The sequence below is a fragment of the Neolamprologus brichardi genome, chromosome 2, assembly GCF_056152115.1.
Source record: "Neolamprologus brichardi isolate AB-2024 chromosome 2, ASM5615211v1, whole genome shotgun sequence".
NCBI classification, from domain to species: domain Eukaryota; kingdom Metazoa; phylum Chordata; class Actinopteri; order Cichliformes; family Cichlidae; genus Neolamprologus; species Neolamprologus brichardi.
Window position 1 is genome coordinate 31,865,297 of NC_142105.1, and position 15,183 is coordinate 31,880,479.

At 40.7% G+C, this 15,183-nt stretch overlaps 1 protein-coding gene across 4 annotated transcripts in view; it reads right to left on the reverse strand.

Moving 5' to 3' along the window:
• drp2 (dystrophin related protein 2) overlaps positions 1-15,093 on the reverse strand; it is a 206,131-nt gene extending 191,038 nt beyond the window's left edge. For all 4 annotated transcript variants that reach the window (XM_087851288.1, XM_087851282.1, XM_087851258.1 and 1 more), the window contains exon 1: positions 14,843-15,093. The gene's annotated coding sequence lies outside the window, so the exon portion shown is untranslated. The remainder of the gene's footprint in view (positions 1-14,842) is intronic.
• Between the last annotated feature and the right edge of the window lie 90 nt (positions 15,094-15,183).

The window sequence follows — 15,183 nt, forward strand, 5'->3', positions numbered from 1 at the left end:
TCCTGGATCTTGAAGAAAAAAGCACAAAAGGGGAAAAAGGCTTTAAAAGACTAGCTACCTTCAGTTCAACGCCCTGCTGCCTTGTGCCAAAAAAGCAGGGTTTGACATGATGAAGAGTTCTGCAGCTTTGCAAGATTTCTCTGCCTATTGGGTTGTTTTGCATACCAATAAGAGTGAACTCTTAACACTGCAGTTTCCATAGGAACTATGTGATACAGCTATCAGCACTTAAGACAGATTGGTGAGACATTTTTAAGTGCATGAGAGAGTACTGATGTTCAAAACAGAACCAAAAAAAGCAAACAAAACGATTTGGGAACTGATTAAGAAGGATTATAAACCATCTTTATGAAACGTGTTGGAAAATCTTGACATTTTGCCATAATGCAAGAAGTATAAATATCACAAAAATAAACACCGCCTAAGGCAAGGTGCCTAATCTGAGATGGAAAACCTTTTCCAAAAACAGAACTGCAAAAGGAAAAGAAGCTGCTGGATTTGCCGAGGGGAGGAAATCCACAACAGGCGTTTAATTGACTTAACTTTTAATTATGAACATTTGCACTCAAGACATATTCTGTGTTTTAGATAAGCTCAACTCTTCCGTGTTTGTTTGTTTTTGTTATTTTGCATGCACAAATATATCTTTATTTTACCATTTGTCATATGTAACATTCAATGTTCATCCATGCTGGTGACATAACTTTAGGAACAGCCCACCATTGTAGTCTTAACCAAGATATCTCAACAAGTCTCACAGAGATCAATATTACAGTCCTTTATGGTTCCCAAAGGCTATGCCATATAATAAGGATATCCTTTTTCCAATGATGTATTCAATCTACAGTCGAATCAGTTCAATGCTCTTCTATCAAAAAAAGAAAATTTCCCACAGTGATGACATAAAAAGTTAAAGCCACTGATTTCAACATCTATGAGAGAGGGTACTGCAAGAAAAACACAAAAGATATGCAGATGCATGCAGTACTTCCTACAGAAATTATGCCAACTGCTAGCATCATTGTGCAACTTTCATTATTACCTGTAATGTGGGCTGGTTATCAAAAAGCCACAGAGGAAGAACCGTATTAATGTAAAAGTGGCATATAATGTTATTTTTGTCCAGTTCTGCATGCATATTTATGTCCTCACGATGAATTCTTAGAACAAGTTGTTCTCTAGTTCCACCGTCAGGTCGAATATTTGAACAACCTCCAGTAAAACGAATAAAATCCCAGCTCGCCACAGCTGTAGCCTGCTTATGTTAGTACACCAGATTCTAATGGTAAACACGAACACTATAACTTTTCTTCAAAGCAGCTTCTTTACTTTCTTTTTTGCTTCATGTGTGTTGAAAAATGTAATTTCAGTTGAACATATGAACTGAACATATGCAGTCGCTTAGGCCCAATATAGAACTGCGCCGTCTTTATACACCTGCCATCCCTTCCTGAAGCCTGAAGACAGCCCGTGTAATGATATCTGTCACTACAGGAGCGAGCACTCCAAATAAAAGCAGACAGAATTAATTGCAGCTCGCTGTAGTGACCTTTTCTGTTTGATAAATCATAAAGCCTAAGAGACTGCCATTAGTCTTATAGAGGGAAAATACGCAGGTTTGAGAAATGATCTCAAATTCTCAGGATCCAAAGCGGTATCGACCGGCCACTCTGTGCTTGAAGCACACATACAGAACACACCCACGCTTGCATGCAAAATTTGTAGTACCCTATCCTACTCATCTGAAATGGGATAGAGACACTGGTGCTTTATTGTCTGAGGAGAAGTCAAATTCCTATTTCATCATTTAGTAAAGGGAAGCATTCCCATGGCGCTCAATTAAACCTCAACAGCAGGAGCCACACTAGTCTCTGGACTGTGCATAATGTAGACAGTCATTAGGTTATTTTCTGATCCATTTTAAGAGGAAACCACATTTCATTGGCTTTTCGAGACACAGAGGCTTTTGAACTTCCCGAACTCTTCCGACTTTTTTTTTTTTTAAAAAATTTAATCTGTAGCTCTTAAATAAAAATTTCAAAAGTGGGAGATGAGTCAGAGCCAAGACAACGATTTTAACTAATCAGGTAAGCACAGTTTTAGAGACGAGTAATTATTTTCAAGGTGAAACACGAGTTTAAAGAGTCAAGGGTGATTTCTGGGGGATTTCATCATGTACACAAAGTCGTTTTTGTTCTATTATCTATTACCTTCTGTAAAATCTGAGCAGCCGTGTCGCTCCATCAAAGCTCAGCTCTGCACAGATTCATAGCACTGTCATTATATTCAAATAGACTATATTTGAGTACACGCAATGTGGTTTTTTCCTCCAAATGCTCACACTGATCCACGATGAAGGAGCAGCCGTACAGCTGAGCGTGTCTGCATCGTCCTTTGGTGTCTTGGAAAAATGATTAATTATCTCAGCGGAGTGTTAGAGTAAACATAAAAACTTGTGTTATTACATGTTCCTGGAATACAATAATAAACAAACAGGTGGAACTCAAACACAGAAGGCTGTCTGCTGGTGGGAAAGTGAAAAGACTACAAAAGAGAAAAGTATGGATTTTTGGGTTATGCAATCGTTTACCTCTTTGAGGAGAAATCTGCGCCGAGGTAATGTGAAAATAGGCTCAACTTGTACATGTACCACACTGGTAATTTTGAACTGTATTCCCTACCGAGGCTTTATCAATGACATCAACAGCTTTGCCTTTTCATTTGGGGATTTATTTTGATTTTATTCTGAAGGGAAGGGGTGTCACGCTCACCTTTATTACACTTTAACTCACCTGGATCTTCTTTTTGTTTGTTAATGACTGATTTTAAATAAATAAATCAGTCTCACAAGTTTCACGTGAACATTTCTGGGCTCTTTTTTTCTCCCGTTACAACCAGGCCTCACTCTTTGAAAACCTTTACGACGACTAGCATAATTACAATTTGCACATACTACAAATGATTCCCTCAGTTTGTCCAGTTACACCATGCGGTTTGTCTTTCAGCCTCATTACACTGATGAGTTTCCAGCAGCAAATGAACATGACGGTAAAGTTCTCAGATGCGTTGCTGCTCAATTTCCATTTCAGCAGTCAGAATGCACTGCTTTACTGTGTGTGACTCACCTCTGCGTTAAATGCTCCTCATGACGCAGAGCAGACAACTAAGAAACCTCAGACGTTTCATTTTAATGATATTTAAACATCAATGCAACACAATCAAACGAGCGATTCCTGCGTGTACTTCAGGAGACCCTGTAGCTGATTGAAAAGGAGAGAGCATCACTTATTTTGATTAACAAAAGTCTTCAGCCACATTTTTATTTCTTTATATTTTGTTTCTAAAGAGCCAGACTTTCTGGTACTTTTTTTAAAACGGTCTTGAGCAACAGGCTTTATGAAGAGTTTCAAAGCTTTTCTTTGGACAATGAATATGTTGCTACAGTCTTTGTACCCGACCATTTTCAGAGGAATGAGTTTTTCGTTTTGTTAAGCCACTTAACATTAATCTATAAATGATTCAAGCATAAAAAAGACACTGAACTCCAGGGCTGAACCAGTGCTGCGTCTATACAGAACTTAGCAAAGAAATAATTTTAAATTGTATCTGCAGGCACTTTGTAACTAGCAGCCTGTTGCAAAAACACATCATTTGTTCCCATTTTTTAAATCTGAATCTATTAAAGATATCAAAGATAACATATAAATATAGCATAAAATAGGATTGTTGCACCAACAAGGTGATTCCCAAAGTGCTATTAGCCAAAAACTTTCCATGTTTCAGAATGATGTGCAGTGTCTCCTTAAAAATAAATACTGAGAAAAAAGTGTCAGGCCTGAAAAAGCATCTACGTAGATGAAAGGTATATTGAAACAGTCGTCATTTGAGTCTTCCTTAGAGCCAGTGGTGATGGGGATCTTTTCTAAATTGTTGAAATTATGAACAAAGAAAAGTATTGTCAGATGTTGATCTACCATCTGGAAAGATTCTTATTGCCAGCAGCATGACGATGATCCCAATCGAAGAGCCAGTGCAGTAAAAGCATGCCTGCTACACTATCAGTCATGGACTGACCTCGCCGGAGCCCAGACTATTGAAGCAGTGTGGGATCATCTTTACAGAGAATAGAACAAAAAGCAGCCAACATCGAAAGAAGAGCTTTGAATGTCCTTCAAGAAACCTGGAGCACTATTATTTAAAGACTACTTAAAGAAATTACAGTAAAGCTTGCCGAAGACAGTTCAGACTGTGTTAAAGAATAAAGGTGTTCATACCGAATATTCAATTTCAAGCTCAAGTTAATTGTAAAAAATAATTGCATTCTTTGCTTTATTTCCATGCATGTTTGCATTAGGGCTGCCACGATTAGTCGACTAGTCACGATTACGTCGACTATCAAAATCGTCGACGACTGATTTAATAGTCGACGCGTCGTTTGAAGCTTTGTAAGATCACAAAAGACGCAGGAATAAGTAGTAGGATTTAAGAGTGTAATAACGGACTGAAACAGAAGATGGCAGCACTGCATGTACAAGGATGCCAGCTGCCGTTAAACCCTGAAGAAGAAGAAGCTGTGTCCCAGAATTCATAGCGCAGCCCAGCTCAGTTTGCAACAATGGCGGCAGCTAGTTAGTTTTAATATTACTCTTATTATTCTTTCTGGGTCACAAAATAAACGTTTAACATATTTTCAGGCAAGAATGTAGCTGTGTAAACCTCAAATATCTGCTCAGTTTATCAAGACACCACATATTTTCAAAAGCGCTCCGACGTTTTCGGAGACGTCTGTTAACCACTAGCTCGATAGCTAGCCGGGGGCTAGGCTAACTAGAGCCGTGAGATCACCGGACTCCCGGCTAATCGTTTTCAAACCCACCGCTGTCTTTCGCTACTCAGGTTAAACATGATATAAGTCACTTGGATAACTTTAAAATGTTATTGTTTGGCTTTTTCTTTAGTATTTTATTTGTTCCTGAGTAAATCGGTTTGGCTGAGATTAAAGAGATGCTCAAGAATATCCTCTGGTGTCCTGTTATATTTTAGATAGCAAGGAGCTGACGGCTGAGTTTATTAAACTTCACCAAAACAATCTGCAAATTTCATTAAAATTTAATAAACTATCATCTTGTCTTTATTTTTAGTTAGCACATACCACATACCTTAAACACTTCAAGCTAATGATAGTTATATAAGAGCAGATGCTGCTGGTGCAATAATCTGTACGTTTTACATCCAATGGATGATGATCTGATTAGTCGACTATCAAAATAATCGTTTGTGGCAGCCCTAGTTTGCATATGTTACAGTAAATTGCTGCAGGTATTTCCAATTTTTCTTGAGAAATAAGAAGAAATAAAGGGCGACTCAAGACTTTTTGCACAGTAATTATGTGATGGAGGAGAGTAAAAATGTCACAACAAAGTGATAAAAAAACATTTAAACAGAGGTTTACTGAAAGAAATAAAGAAATATATTCCCTGTAATACTTATACCGATAAATATAAATTCACAGATTAAAACAAAATAAAATAAAGGTCAAACCTTTTGAAAAAAAACGCCTCATAATGTTTAATTTCTTCAGACTGTGAGCTCATTCGGTATATTGAACATAAGCTACCTGAGAACAACACATGCAGTGAAAAGACAGAGTGGAAGAACTGAATAAGAATCGTCTCTAGCACTTCGTTTTCCCTCCTTTTCACAGCCTGAAGGTTAGACTAAGGAGGGGAACATCATGAGTCATTTCGAATGAGTTCACCACCTTGTGTATGGTAAAGAGGGTTTTCAAATTGCCATAAATATGCCATTATGTCTGCAAAATGACATGAAATGACTGTCACCCAGCTCAGTCAATCCTATTTCCTGAATCTAAAAATAAGGGATAAAAAATAAAAAATAAAAAAAAATAGCAGACCTGATTGAGGTGTAGGCCAGGGGCCTGTTTCACAAACACACTACTCACATGCAAATTGCAAATGGCATCCAGTTTCACTGACAAATTGCAGATAAATCTGCCTCCAGTGCCGTTGCATGACTCACAAGTATTATGTTTCTTTTGATGAGTGAAAAGTGCCAAAATTAACACAGGAGAAGATGATCTATTTCTGCAAGTCACAGTGTGCGTGTTTCAAATTTGATGTAGTGGCCGTCAGTGCCAGAATACCCAACGCACACCCATAATGTCATCCCCATTCATGTCCTCCGTGAATGTTCTGGAGTGAGCTGAGGGAAGCCAACATGGGTTGCAGAAGAGAATAAAGCCCAAAAGAGGGTCATACTGCCAAGCACCGATCAGAACATCAGAACTTGTCGGCTCCAATTAAAAGCGCATAAGCAGAATATGAAGTGTGACCAGACGAGCGGCGGCGCCACGTTACCCTAACCAGAGCTGACACAAGAGTGATCACTCCACCTGAGAATAAAATTTACTGGAAACTGTAAGGAAGCACATAAGTTATTTAACACAGCTTGGAAAAGAAGCTGCAAGTGGCGACGCACACTCTGCAGCAGCCACAAGAAGTATGTTGCACTCAGTGCAGGAGCCATTAACTCCAATTAGAGGGTAGCAGCTGGAGGAGACTGCTGAAGTTATGTTATTGACCAAAGTGTCTACTACAGTCTGAAGATCCATCCTGAAGAGCCGTTATTTTAGTCTTTTTGAAAAAGATTAGATGGAGCTTTGCATTTAAATGATACACTTTAGCAGGAAAAGATCATTAAATCATTGGAGTTGTCGCTGGGCAACAAACAACAAACTCCTGCCCTGCGCGCTGACAAACGCATATAAAAAGCGAGATAACCAAAGCCAGCATCTCTGGTGGAAAGGCTGAAAAGATTAAGATGTCACCTTCGCATTTTGAACGCTCCCAAAACTGTTTAATTATCTTTTAACAATGTGGATTTTTCACTGGAAATTTACCATGAAATGTATTAAACGCAAGTCTGAAGCTAGTGAGCGAGGCGACTCGAAAGCTGTGCGTTGAATAGAGATTCCCAGCATCCTCTCGATAATGATGCTGACACGCGACACGACACACAGGCGGAATCTTTTATGTAATATGATGTATTATTATTGGTTTAATTCACACAACATTTTCTGACTATGCAAGCGTTTGCTGTTTTTAATACTTTATTTCCTAGTCGGTCGGTCTGCGTGCGCTTGTATAGTGTCTTTAAACCTCAACTAGGTACAAGGCGCTTTACAGTGTGTTTTGCAGTCACCTATTCACAAACTCCTGCAAAAAAACTCCTCGCTACATAATTGAGCTCCTCATGAGAGACGACTCGGGGCTTCGGCTGTGCAAACTAGCTGTACAGCTGAGAGAACTGCATCATTTATATCGTGTCATACACTCAGTTCTGGCAGCTGTGCCATGCAGAGTGCCACTGGGAGCAACTTGGAAGCAACTTGGGGTTGTGTGTACCCAAAGGAGTTTTGGCACAAGCCTGCATAGCAGACAGGCAGCCTCACCAGGTATCAGTGGACACCTATTGTACCACAAGGGTAGTTCTGAGTATGTTTTCAGGGGTTTGTACCATCTGCCTGTGATATTTCCTGTGCAGTAGAGCTATAACCATGCAAGCTGCAGGCACAAAACATGTTTGCAGCTGACATCAAAATGCAACTGCAACATAAGCTCTAGTTTAATTTGCAGTGATTTGGTTGTAAAGTAAAATAACTGAAATTTGTTTTTTATATAATTTCCTTTTTAAAAAAAACACCACTACATAGCACATACTGTATATGCTAGAGTAACTAGATGTATCATCTGAGAACCACAGATGTCTGCATTCAATTTCGTGCCAATCCATCAAGCACATTTTACGATATCTCACAGGCTGTGTGACAAATTTAACCTGCAGCGTAACTGGATAATAAGTCAGAGATTCTCGATTCCAAATTTCATTCAATCCATCCAGAATGTGTCGAGATATTTCCGATTATAACAAAGTGACTGACTTACACTGCTGCCCCTGCAGCCTCGCCGCCAGGAGGGCATAAACCAGAATACCACCGAGAGAAATTTATCAGCTCGCACAATATTGCACCTATGCAAATTGAAAAAATCCGGCACGACATTCTCTGCAAATGAAATGAAGCAACTGGTCGGCCATTCCCTCCCTCGCCCATCGTGCCATATTACAGATGACTTGCCACATCTGTAATATGACTGTGAGCTGGCCCTCAAAGCGGCTCCGAGAGCAAGGCCTGCAGTGGCGGGCAGTAAATAACCGGCATAAACGTGTCGTGGGAGACACCCCGCAGACACCAACCCATTTAATGTTAATAGGAAAGCATCGGTTACCAGATTCTAAATAATAGCTCGCAGTCACCATGGCCAAGGATAGTTACCACGGGCGCAGGAATTTATGGAGTCAGCAAATTGCTTTTCTATCCCCATTCTTCCCCTATTTGTCCGTTTTGCCATCTCTCAGCGCAGGACGGGGATGATGGAGCAGAGCAGGGAGATGACGGGACCGCTGCAGCCTGCCTGACTGAGCACACCTGTCCTACGGCCACATAGCTCGGGATGATGATGCTCCTAGGTGTACAACAGCTATCATTCCATCTGGGTCTCAGGAGGGACAGCCACTTGACAGGCTGCTGAGATATTTTTATTCCAGCAGGGCCTGAGGTGTTTCAGTGTGACTGCTGGCACTTTTATTTCTTGGACAAGAATTGTGTATACACACTGCTCAATTTGAATATGCTTGGCATTGTTATATGAGCCCGATAAATGTCATTTTCAACTGTTTATTGAAGGTTTTAAAGACTGATGATGGATCTGTCTGTTATTTCACAATTTCCTACCTAATTAAATGTCTGAAAAATAGAATTACACCTGTTTCTTTGTTTTTACTTTACAGTGTCACAAAAAAAGAAGCGATGTGGTGCCAATAGACTATTTTCAGTTCCTTTACTGTCAACAAATATCATAAAAACATCAGAGGCAAAAACACGTCAGTGTGTCTCTTAATACTTTCTGACTTCTCCGCCCTGTCTTTGGCATCCTGCTGTCTTTGAGATCTTAACACCTGCTGAAAATCCTTTTTTCTTACCTTGTTGCGGTGAGATTCAATACTTTGTGAAATCACTGTCAGGTGCATTTAAGCAGCGTTCACGTGTGCATATTGTGCTAAAACAAATGGTGGGTGTTCCTGATATTTAGGGGGTAACTGCCTCTGTCACAACAAGGATGGTTGCTCACCATAATAATCGGATGATCTGATATCGTCGTGTTGGTGTTGTTCCCAGATCATCATGAAAATGTTGTTCCAGGTTCAACATTACAAGTGACCAATCACATTATTGTGACGTTATTCTTTTGCGCACCAACCCATTCGTGCATTTATGAAATTCCAATGTTGCAAGGACAATATCAATTCTGCTTAGCGTTTATTAAAGGGTTAGGGTCCGTTGATCGGCGGACAAAGGCGGTTTCTTGCAGCTTAAGTACAGTTTTTTGTTTTTTCCCGAAGTCGCAAAAGTATGACATCACAACATTCTGATTGGTCACTTGCAATGTTGATCCTGGAACAACCTTTAGTATGATGATCTGGGAACAACACCAACACGAGGATATCAGATCGTGCATAATAATCAACTTCTCCTTCATTTTCACAGTGAAGGACAAAGGCTCAGTCACCCAAAAATTGATTGTGCGACAACCTCGACCTCTGAGCGTCCACTTTGAATCGCAAGGAGATAGCACAGGTCGCCCGGTAGGAGGAAACCTGTCTCCAATCGCAATCTGACTTGAACCGACGGCAGTCACTCTCAGACAGGTTGACGAAGGTTTGCAAAATACTGACACGTAACATATCAAAGCAACAAACTGCAATCATTTCCAAGTCGGTCTGCACGGATTAGTACAACTTACCTGTGACGTGTCTCTCTGCAATAGTAGACTCATGTATTCTGGTTATATTACCGTATAAACACGGGCTGCGGAGCGTCAATACAATCTCATTTTGTGTTAAATTGTGATCCTTTCAGCAAATATGTCGCCATTTATGAATTCTTATTTTAAATCTGGAAGGTTCTGGCTGGACTCTGAATGTAAGCAGTCATTGTAACTGCATATCTGCAGTTTTTGCCAATTATTACATTAGTACAAAAAGATGTCATGTAATTGCAAAATGACATCAAACTTATCACCATTCCTTATTTATGTGTTTATATGTGTAAAAGCCACAACCAATACAGCCCTCGTTCGAACAAAATCATACAATTGATTGTCCCAAAAATCAGAACAGAATTGGGGAAAAAGGCTTTTAAATACGCTGCCCCTGCTTCCTGGAATAATGTGCAGAAGGAACTGAAATGATCAGAATTGGGAGAGTTTAAGTCTGTCTTAAAGGAACGAGAGAACAGCTCTTTTACTCAGTGTGATTGTTTTTAATGTACTCTTAATTTGATCTGTTATTGTATATTTTACACATGTTGGTATGGGATATTGTATTTGTTTTAAATGTTATATACCTATGTGGTATGTGACTTTTGTTGCCATGATGCCAGGTCTCTCTTGGAAATGAGATTTTTAATCTCAATGAGATTTTTACCTGGATAAATAAAGGATTAATAAAATTTCATTGTCGCCTAGATGCACCAAAGCTACTTTGAAGATTCCAACTGACTGCGAGCGGTTGCAGATCTGGTCTCCCCTTTTCAAAGAAACCAAGGCTGCAAATTCATTGCCCACGGTCACAGAAATTTTGGTCATGCTGTGGTCGCCAAATACTAAGGAAGTTTAGCATGGCGTTCAAAGTATTCAGTCAAAAACAATGATTCATTAACTTAATACTCAGTAGACAGGAGCCTGGCAACAAGTCTATGACTAAGACTCGGCTACACGGACAGTTATTGTTGTTTGGATCAGTTCAGTGTTGGTTTTGCATTTTCATTGTAGGAATGTTCTACAATTTGGGGCGATCGTGGCTCAAGAGTTGGGAGTTCGCCTTGTAATCAGAAGGTTGCCGGTTCGAGCCCCGGCTTGGACAGTCTCGGTCATTGTGTCCTTGGGCAAGACACTTCACCCGTTGCCTACTGGTGGTGGTCAGAGGGCCCGGTGGCACCAGTGTCCGGCAGCCTCGCCTCTGTCAGTGCGCCCCAGGGTGGCTGTGGCTACAATGTAGCTGCCATCACCAGTGTGTGAATGGGTGGATGACTGGATATGTAAAGCGCTTTGGGGTCCTTAGAGACTAGTAAAGCGCTATACAAATACAGGCCATTTACAATTTTACAATTTCACTGCACTTAATTTTAACAGTGCTGTCAGCTAACAAAGCTGCCCTAAAGAAGAAGACACAGAAGTGGCGATCAAGGTTCCACTTCTTACTGAGTATATTCGCCTCCTTCTTCTTCTTCACTGTCACAGATGACATCTCGTCCAGTCAGATAGTCTCACATGTTCTCTGCATGCAAACGAAAAGCTTAAACTGAAAAAAGATGACACAAATGTAATTTACAAACTACGAACTGAGTGGATTTTTCTTGTTTAGTCGAAGCTGTTTTTCATGCTGTGCAAGAAGGAGAAGTATGAAATGGTTTCATCTGACTGGAGGAAAATGAGCCCTTGTGTCTGCAGCTATGGTATCTGTGTGCAGATTAAAATGGGATTACAGTACATTATTGCTAATTATACTTATGTAAAGATGAAAGGCAGCCCACATTAATGTCACTTTAAATACTGAAAAATTAAGTCACAAAAGTGCCATTGCTAAAGATATTCAGTCTGGCAGCATGGAAAACAAATCACTGAGGTCCTCATCTTGCCCACTGGAGAGCAAGGTGATATCAATAAGGTCAGAAATATGGTCAGTGCTAATAAAATCCCAAAAGCACTCTGTCCAATTCAACTCCACGAGGTACTTTTGAGGTCTCAACCTGTAAATTCATCTCAATGTTCCTCTTTGTAGAAAGAAAATACGAGACCAGACTGATTATTCATGATCACAGCATCTGAATCTGACCTACAGTCACTTGTTCACTGTAAACAAAGAAAAATCTTCTGGATAAGAATATGCAATGTCACTACAGCACTTGGTAGGTTGCTAATTCTTAACGCTCTGCTAGAGTTACTGGAGACCCGGGGCAGACTTTAACAGAGGATGACATTTTCAGATCACTCTCCTGAATTAAAAAAGGAGAGAGAATAAAAAAACAAGCCCGAGACAATCTTTAACACAGTTTGCTCCCTACATAACATTGTAAATAATGCAATCCCGAAATGCATTCTTAGGATTCATGAGAGGAGATTTAAACAAACCGTGAAAGGCATCAGCTCTCCACTTTGATTTTGGATTAACCTTGCACCCTCCCAAAACTGTGAAAAGTTGTACAAATCAGAAGGAAAAAAATGCTAATTCCCAGCCGGGGTTGGTGTGCTACTGAGCATGGATGCATGGAAATAAAAGAATTTGCAACCTTTTACAATTGATCCATCACATGCAGTTGAGAGTGTAAACCTGTTAATGTAGACTTCTAAAAAGGATAAAAGTCAAATGTCTCAAAAAATCCCCTAAAAGTAATGAAAATGATTTCTGTTTGCCATCTAAAAACGAATGCATAAATGGTTCTAAACGCTACTAAAAGCCTCCCTAATGGATTAACAACTGTAACAGTCGTGATTCACTGATTGAACAAGATAGCTTTCCAAGAGACTGTACTGCCAAGCGGTTGTAAATGTGGCCAAACCAATTGTTTGACATGAATTCAAATCCACATATTTGCATGCAACATGACGGCTGTGTCAGGGAAGAGGTACTTCAGAAGTACTTCAGCTGACAGGGCTGCGAGGCCGTAGCAGACATAAAAGGTTGGGAACTCCAACCTTTACATTATCCGACACGAGCGGCAGTGGCGCCGTCCTCTCCAGAATGAATAAATGACATTAAAACTGGAAGACGCTGAATGATTTCATCTATATTCTGCTAAAAACAGCTTGAGGGAGAGAGTGTGGAAAATGCATAACATGAAACATGACCAGCAGGCATGTAGAAGAAGAAAGGCGCTGAAAATAGAACACGCTCATAGTCCTTTTAGAGTCTTTCACAATTATAGTTCATCACTGCGTGGACCCTTAAGAGTTCTGCCAAATCTGACTACAAAAGAGAAGCGCACGATGTGAGCTGCTAGGGCATATGCTACCATTATTAAACCCGCTACGTGGATTTATTTTTTAATATTACAGATGTTTTGCAGCTGTGCTCAAGATCAAAAGCTGTGCAATCCTGTCGTCAAATCAAATTGGATTTCGAGAAAGAAAACAAAATCTGATGGGCTTCTGATAGCCTTCGGGCTTGGAGGAAAATGCTCTTTCAGTGTAAGTACAGGAAGGTTACTGACCATAAAAATGCTCCGAGTGAATGCAGATTGATATAGCTGGAAGGTCCTGCAGAATGACAACATTAAAGCCTTTTTAAGATGAAATTCCTTTTCAAGATGTCACTCCAAGCCCTTTTGGGAGAGAAATATTGTGCGGCTCTTTTTCTTTACCAGCAAAATAAACCATTTAAAGCTCAGAGAGACATTCAGTTTCAACCTGGGCTGGGCCATGAATAAGAGTTACCGGGCTTTATGATCACAGATGAAAGGAACAGAATAAAAGAAAATATCACCGGCCTTGTAAGAATGAGGGAGAGCAAAGCTTTTGATGTTGAAAACCAAGATTATTTTTTTTATATTTAACTGATTCTTAGAATAGCCATCACAGCCAGAATGTGGACACGGGAGCAGTGATAATATGGCAGATATTTGAGGCAATGCTTAAAAGAACCAGTCAGTAATAATGCAGAATATCCATAAATGGAAACTAAAATTGAGGCCAAAATATGCCAAACGTGTCATAAAATCTAAAAAATAAACTTTAGCGTAGTTTGTGTTGACACCTGTCAGTCAGCTCGGGAGTAAGAGCGGGTTCAGATGTCATTTAGTTAGTGGGGATTTCATTTGGGTTTAAATATAGGCTGCTGCTGCTGCTGTCACGTCCACGGAAGCGCACAGGATTACCTTCCTCTCCTCCAAATATATTCCCTAAATTATCCCACACTGTGTTGCATTCTGGGGCCCTGAAAGGAGTCTCGGGGCTTAAGACGCACACCGTGTAATTGTAACCATAATTACTCGCGACATCCAGAGTTCAAATCCGGCTCAACACCTCAGCCTGCCATCACACGTCAGTCTCCACCCATACAAACTGATGAGGCAGAAAAGCCCTATAAATTTTTCTTTCTTTCTTTTTCCCTGCAGAAAGCGACACTCGAGAGGCAACTTGCAGGGGGAGAGGAGAGGGATCTGACAGGCTCTTTTCCTGTGAGCTCCACAAAACAAGCACTGAGCGCACACTTAATCACTGTCTTTGAAATTACTTCCTTTCCTTCGCAGTTAATGATTTGATAAAAATGTGGCCTGTGCACAGCCTAATTCATTCATTCATTCAAAAGAGGAAGAGGCGAGAAAAGTCAAAAGAACAGTAGAGGTTGCCTAAACGCCCGACACCTTTTGATCTGGCAGCTCCACCGGTCAGAAGAGCGCGTACACTGTGCATACACAGGTTGTAGCCCTGAAGCTCATCCGGCAAACCTCATCCATCACCCAGATGTCTGGTTTTAAAAATAAATCTGGCAGACTGCGACCAGGACGATGGCCAGTACTCAACTGCAGCAGCACAGCCAGTTTCCATCTGAACACGCACAAGAGTAACCCAAAGGCAATTTAAGAAGCCAGTTACTGTCAACACCGCGTTCCTGTTTGCTCTGAATGTGAGGGTAACCGGTTGAACACATTTCCTGCAGTAATCACTTAAGAAGAAGAAGAAGAAGCCTTGAACAACAATCTTACCTTTCTCTCCCTGGAGCGAGGATTTGGCTCAGCTTGGACTGACACGGCTCAGCTGCTGGCGAAGAAGACGCTGAAATAAATGAGCTACTCCGGTGGATGCGGCCGCGACATGAGCTGAAGAAAGTGAGGAGAGCAGCAGCGCAGAAGATTTGAAACGGCGGAGCAGCGCAGCGCTGTACCGGCGGCGGAGTCTGTGCCTCTGACGCTGACATCAGAGGGCTGCTTTAAGGTGGCTCCGCTCGTTCACATCAGCGACACGGCGCACACGGGGAGGCTTCCAGGCGCCCGGTTTAACTATCGCAGTAAAGATTATAAGCTGCGAATAAAATGAAACTGGAATA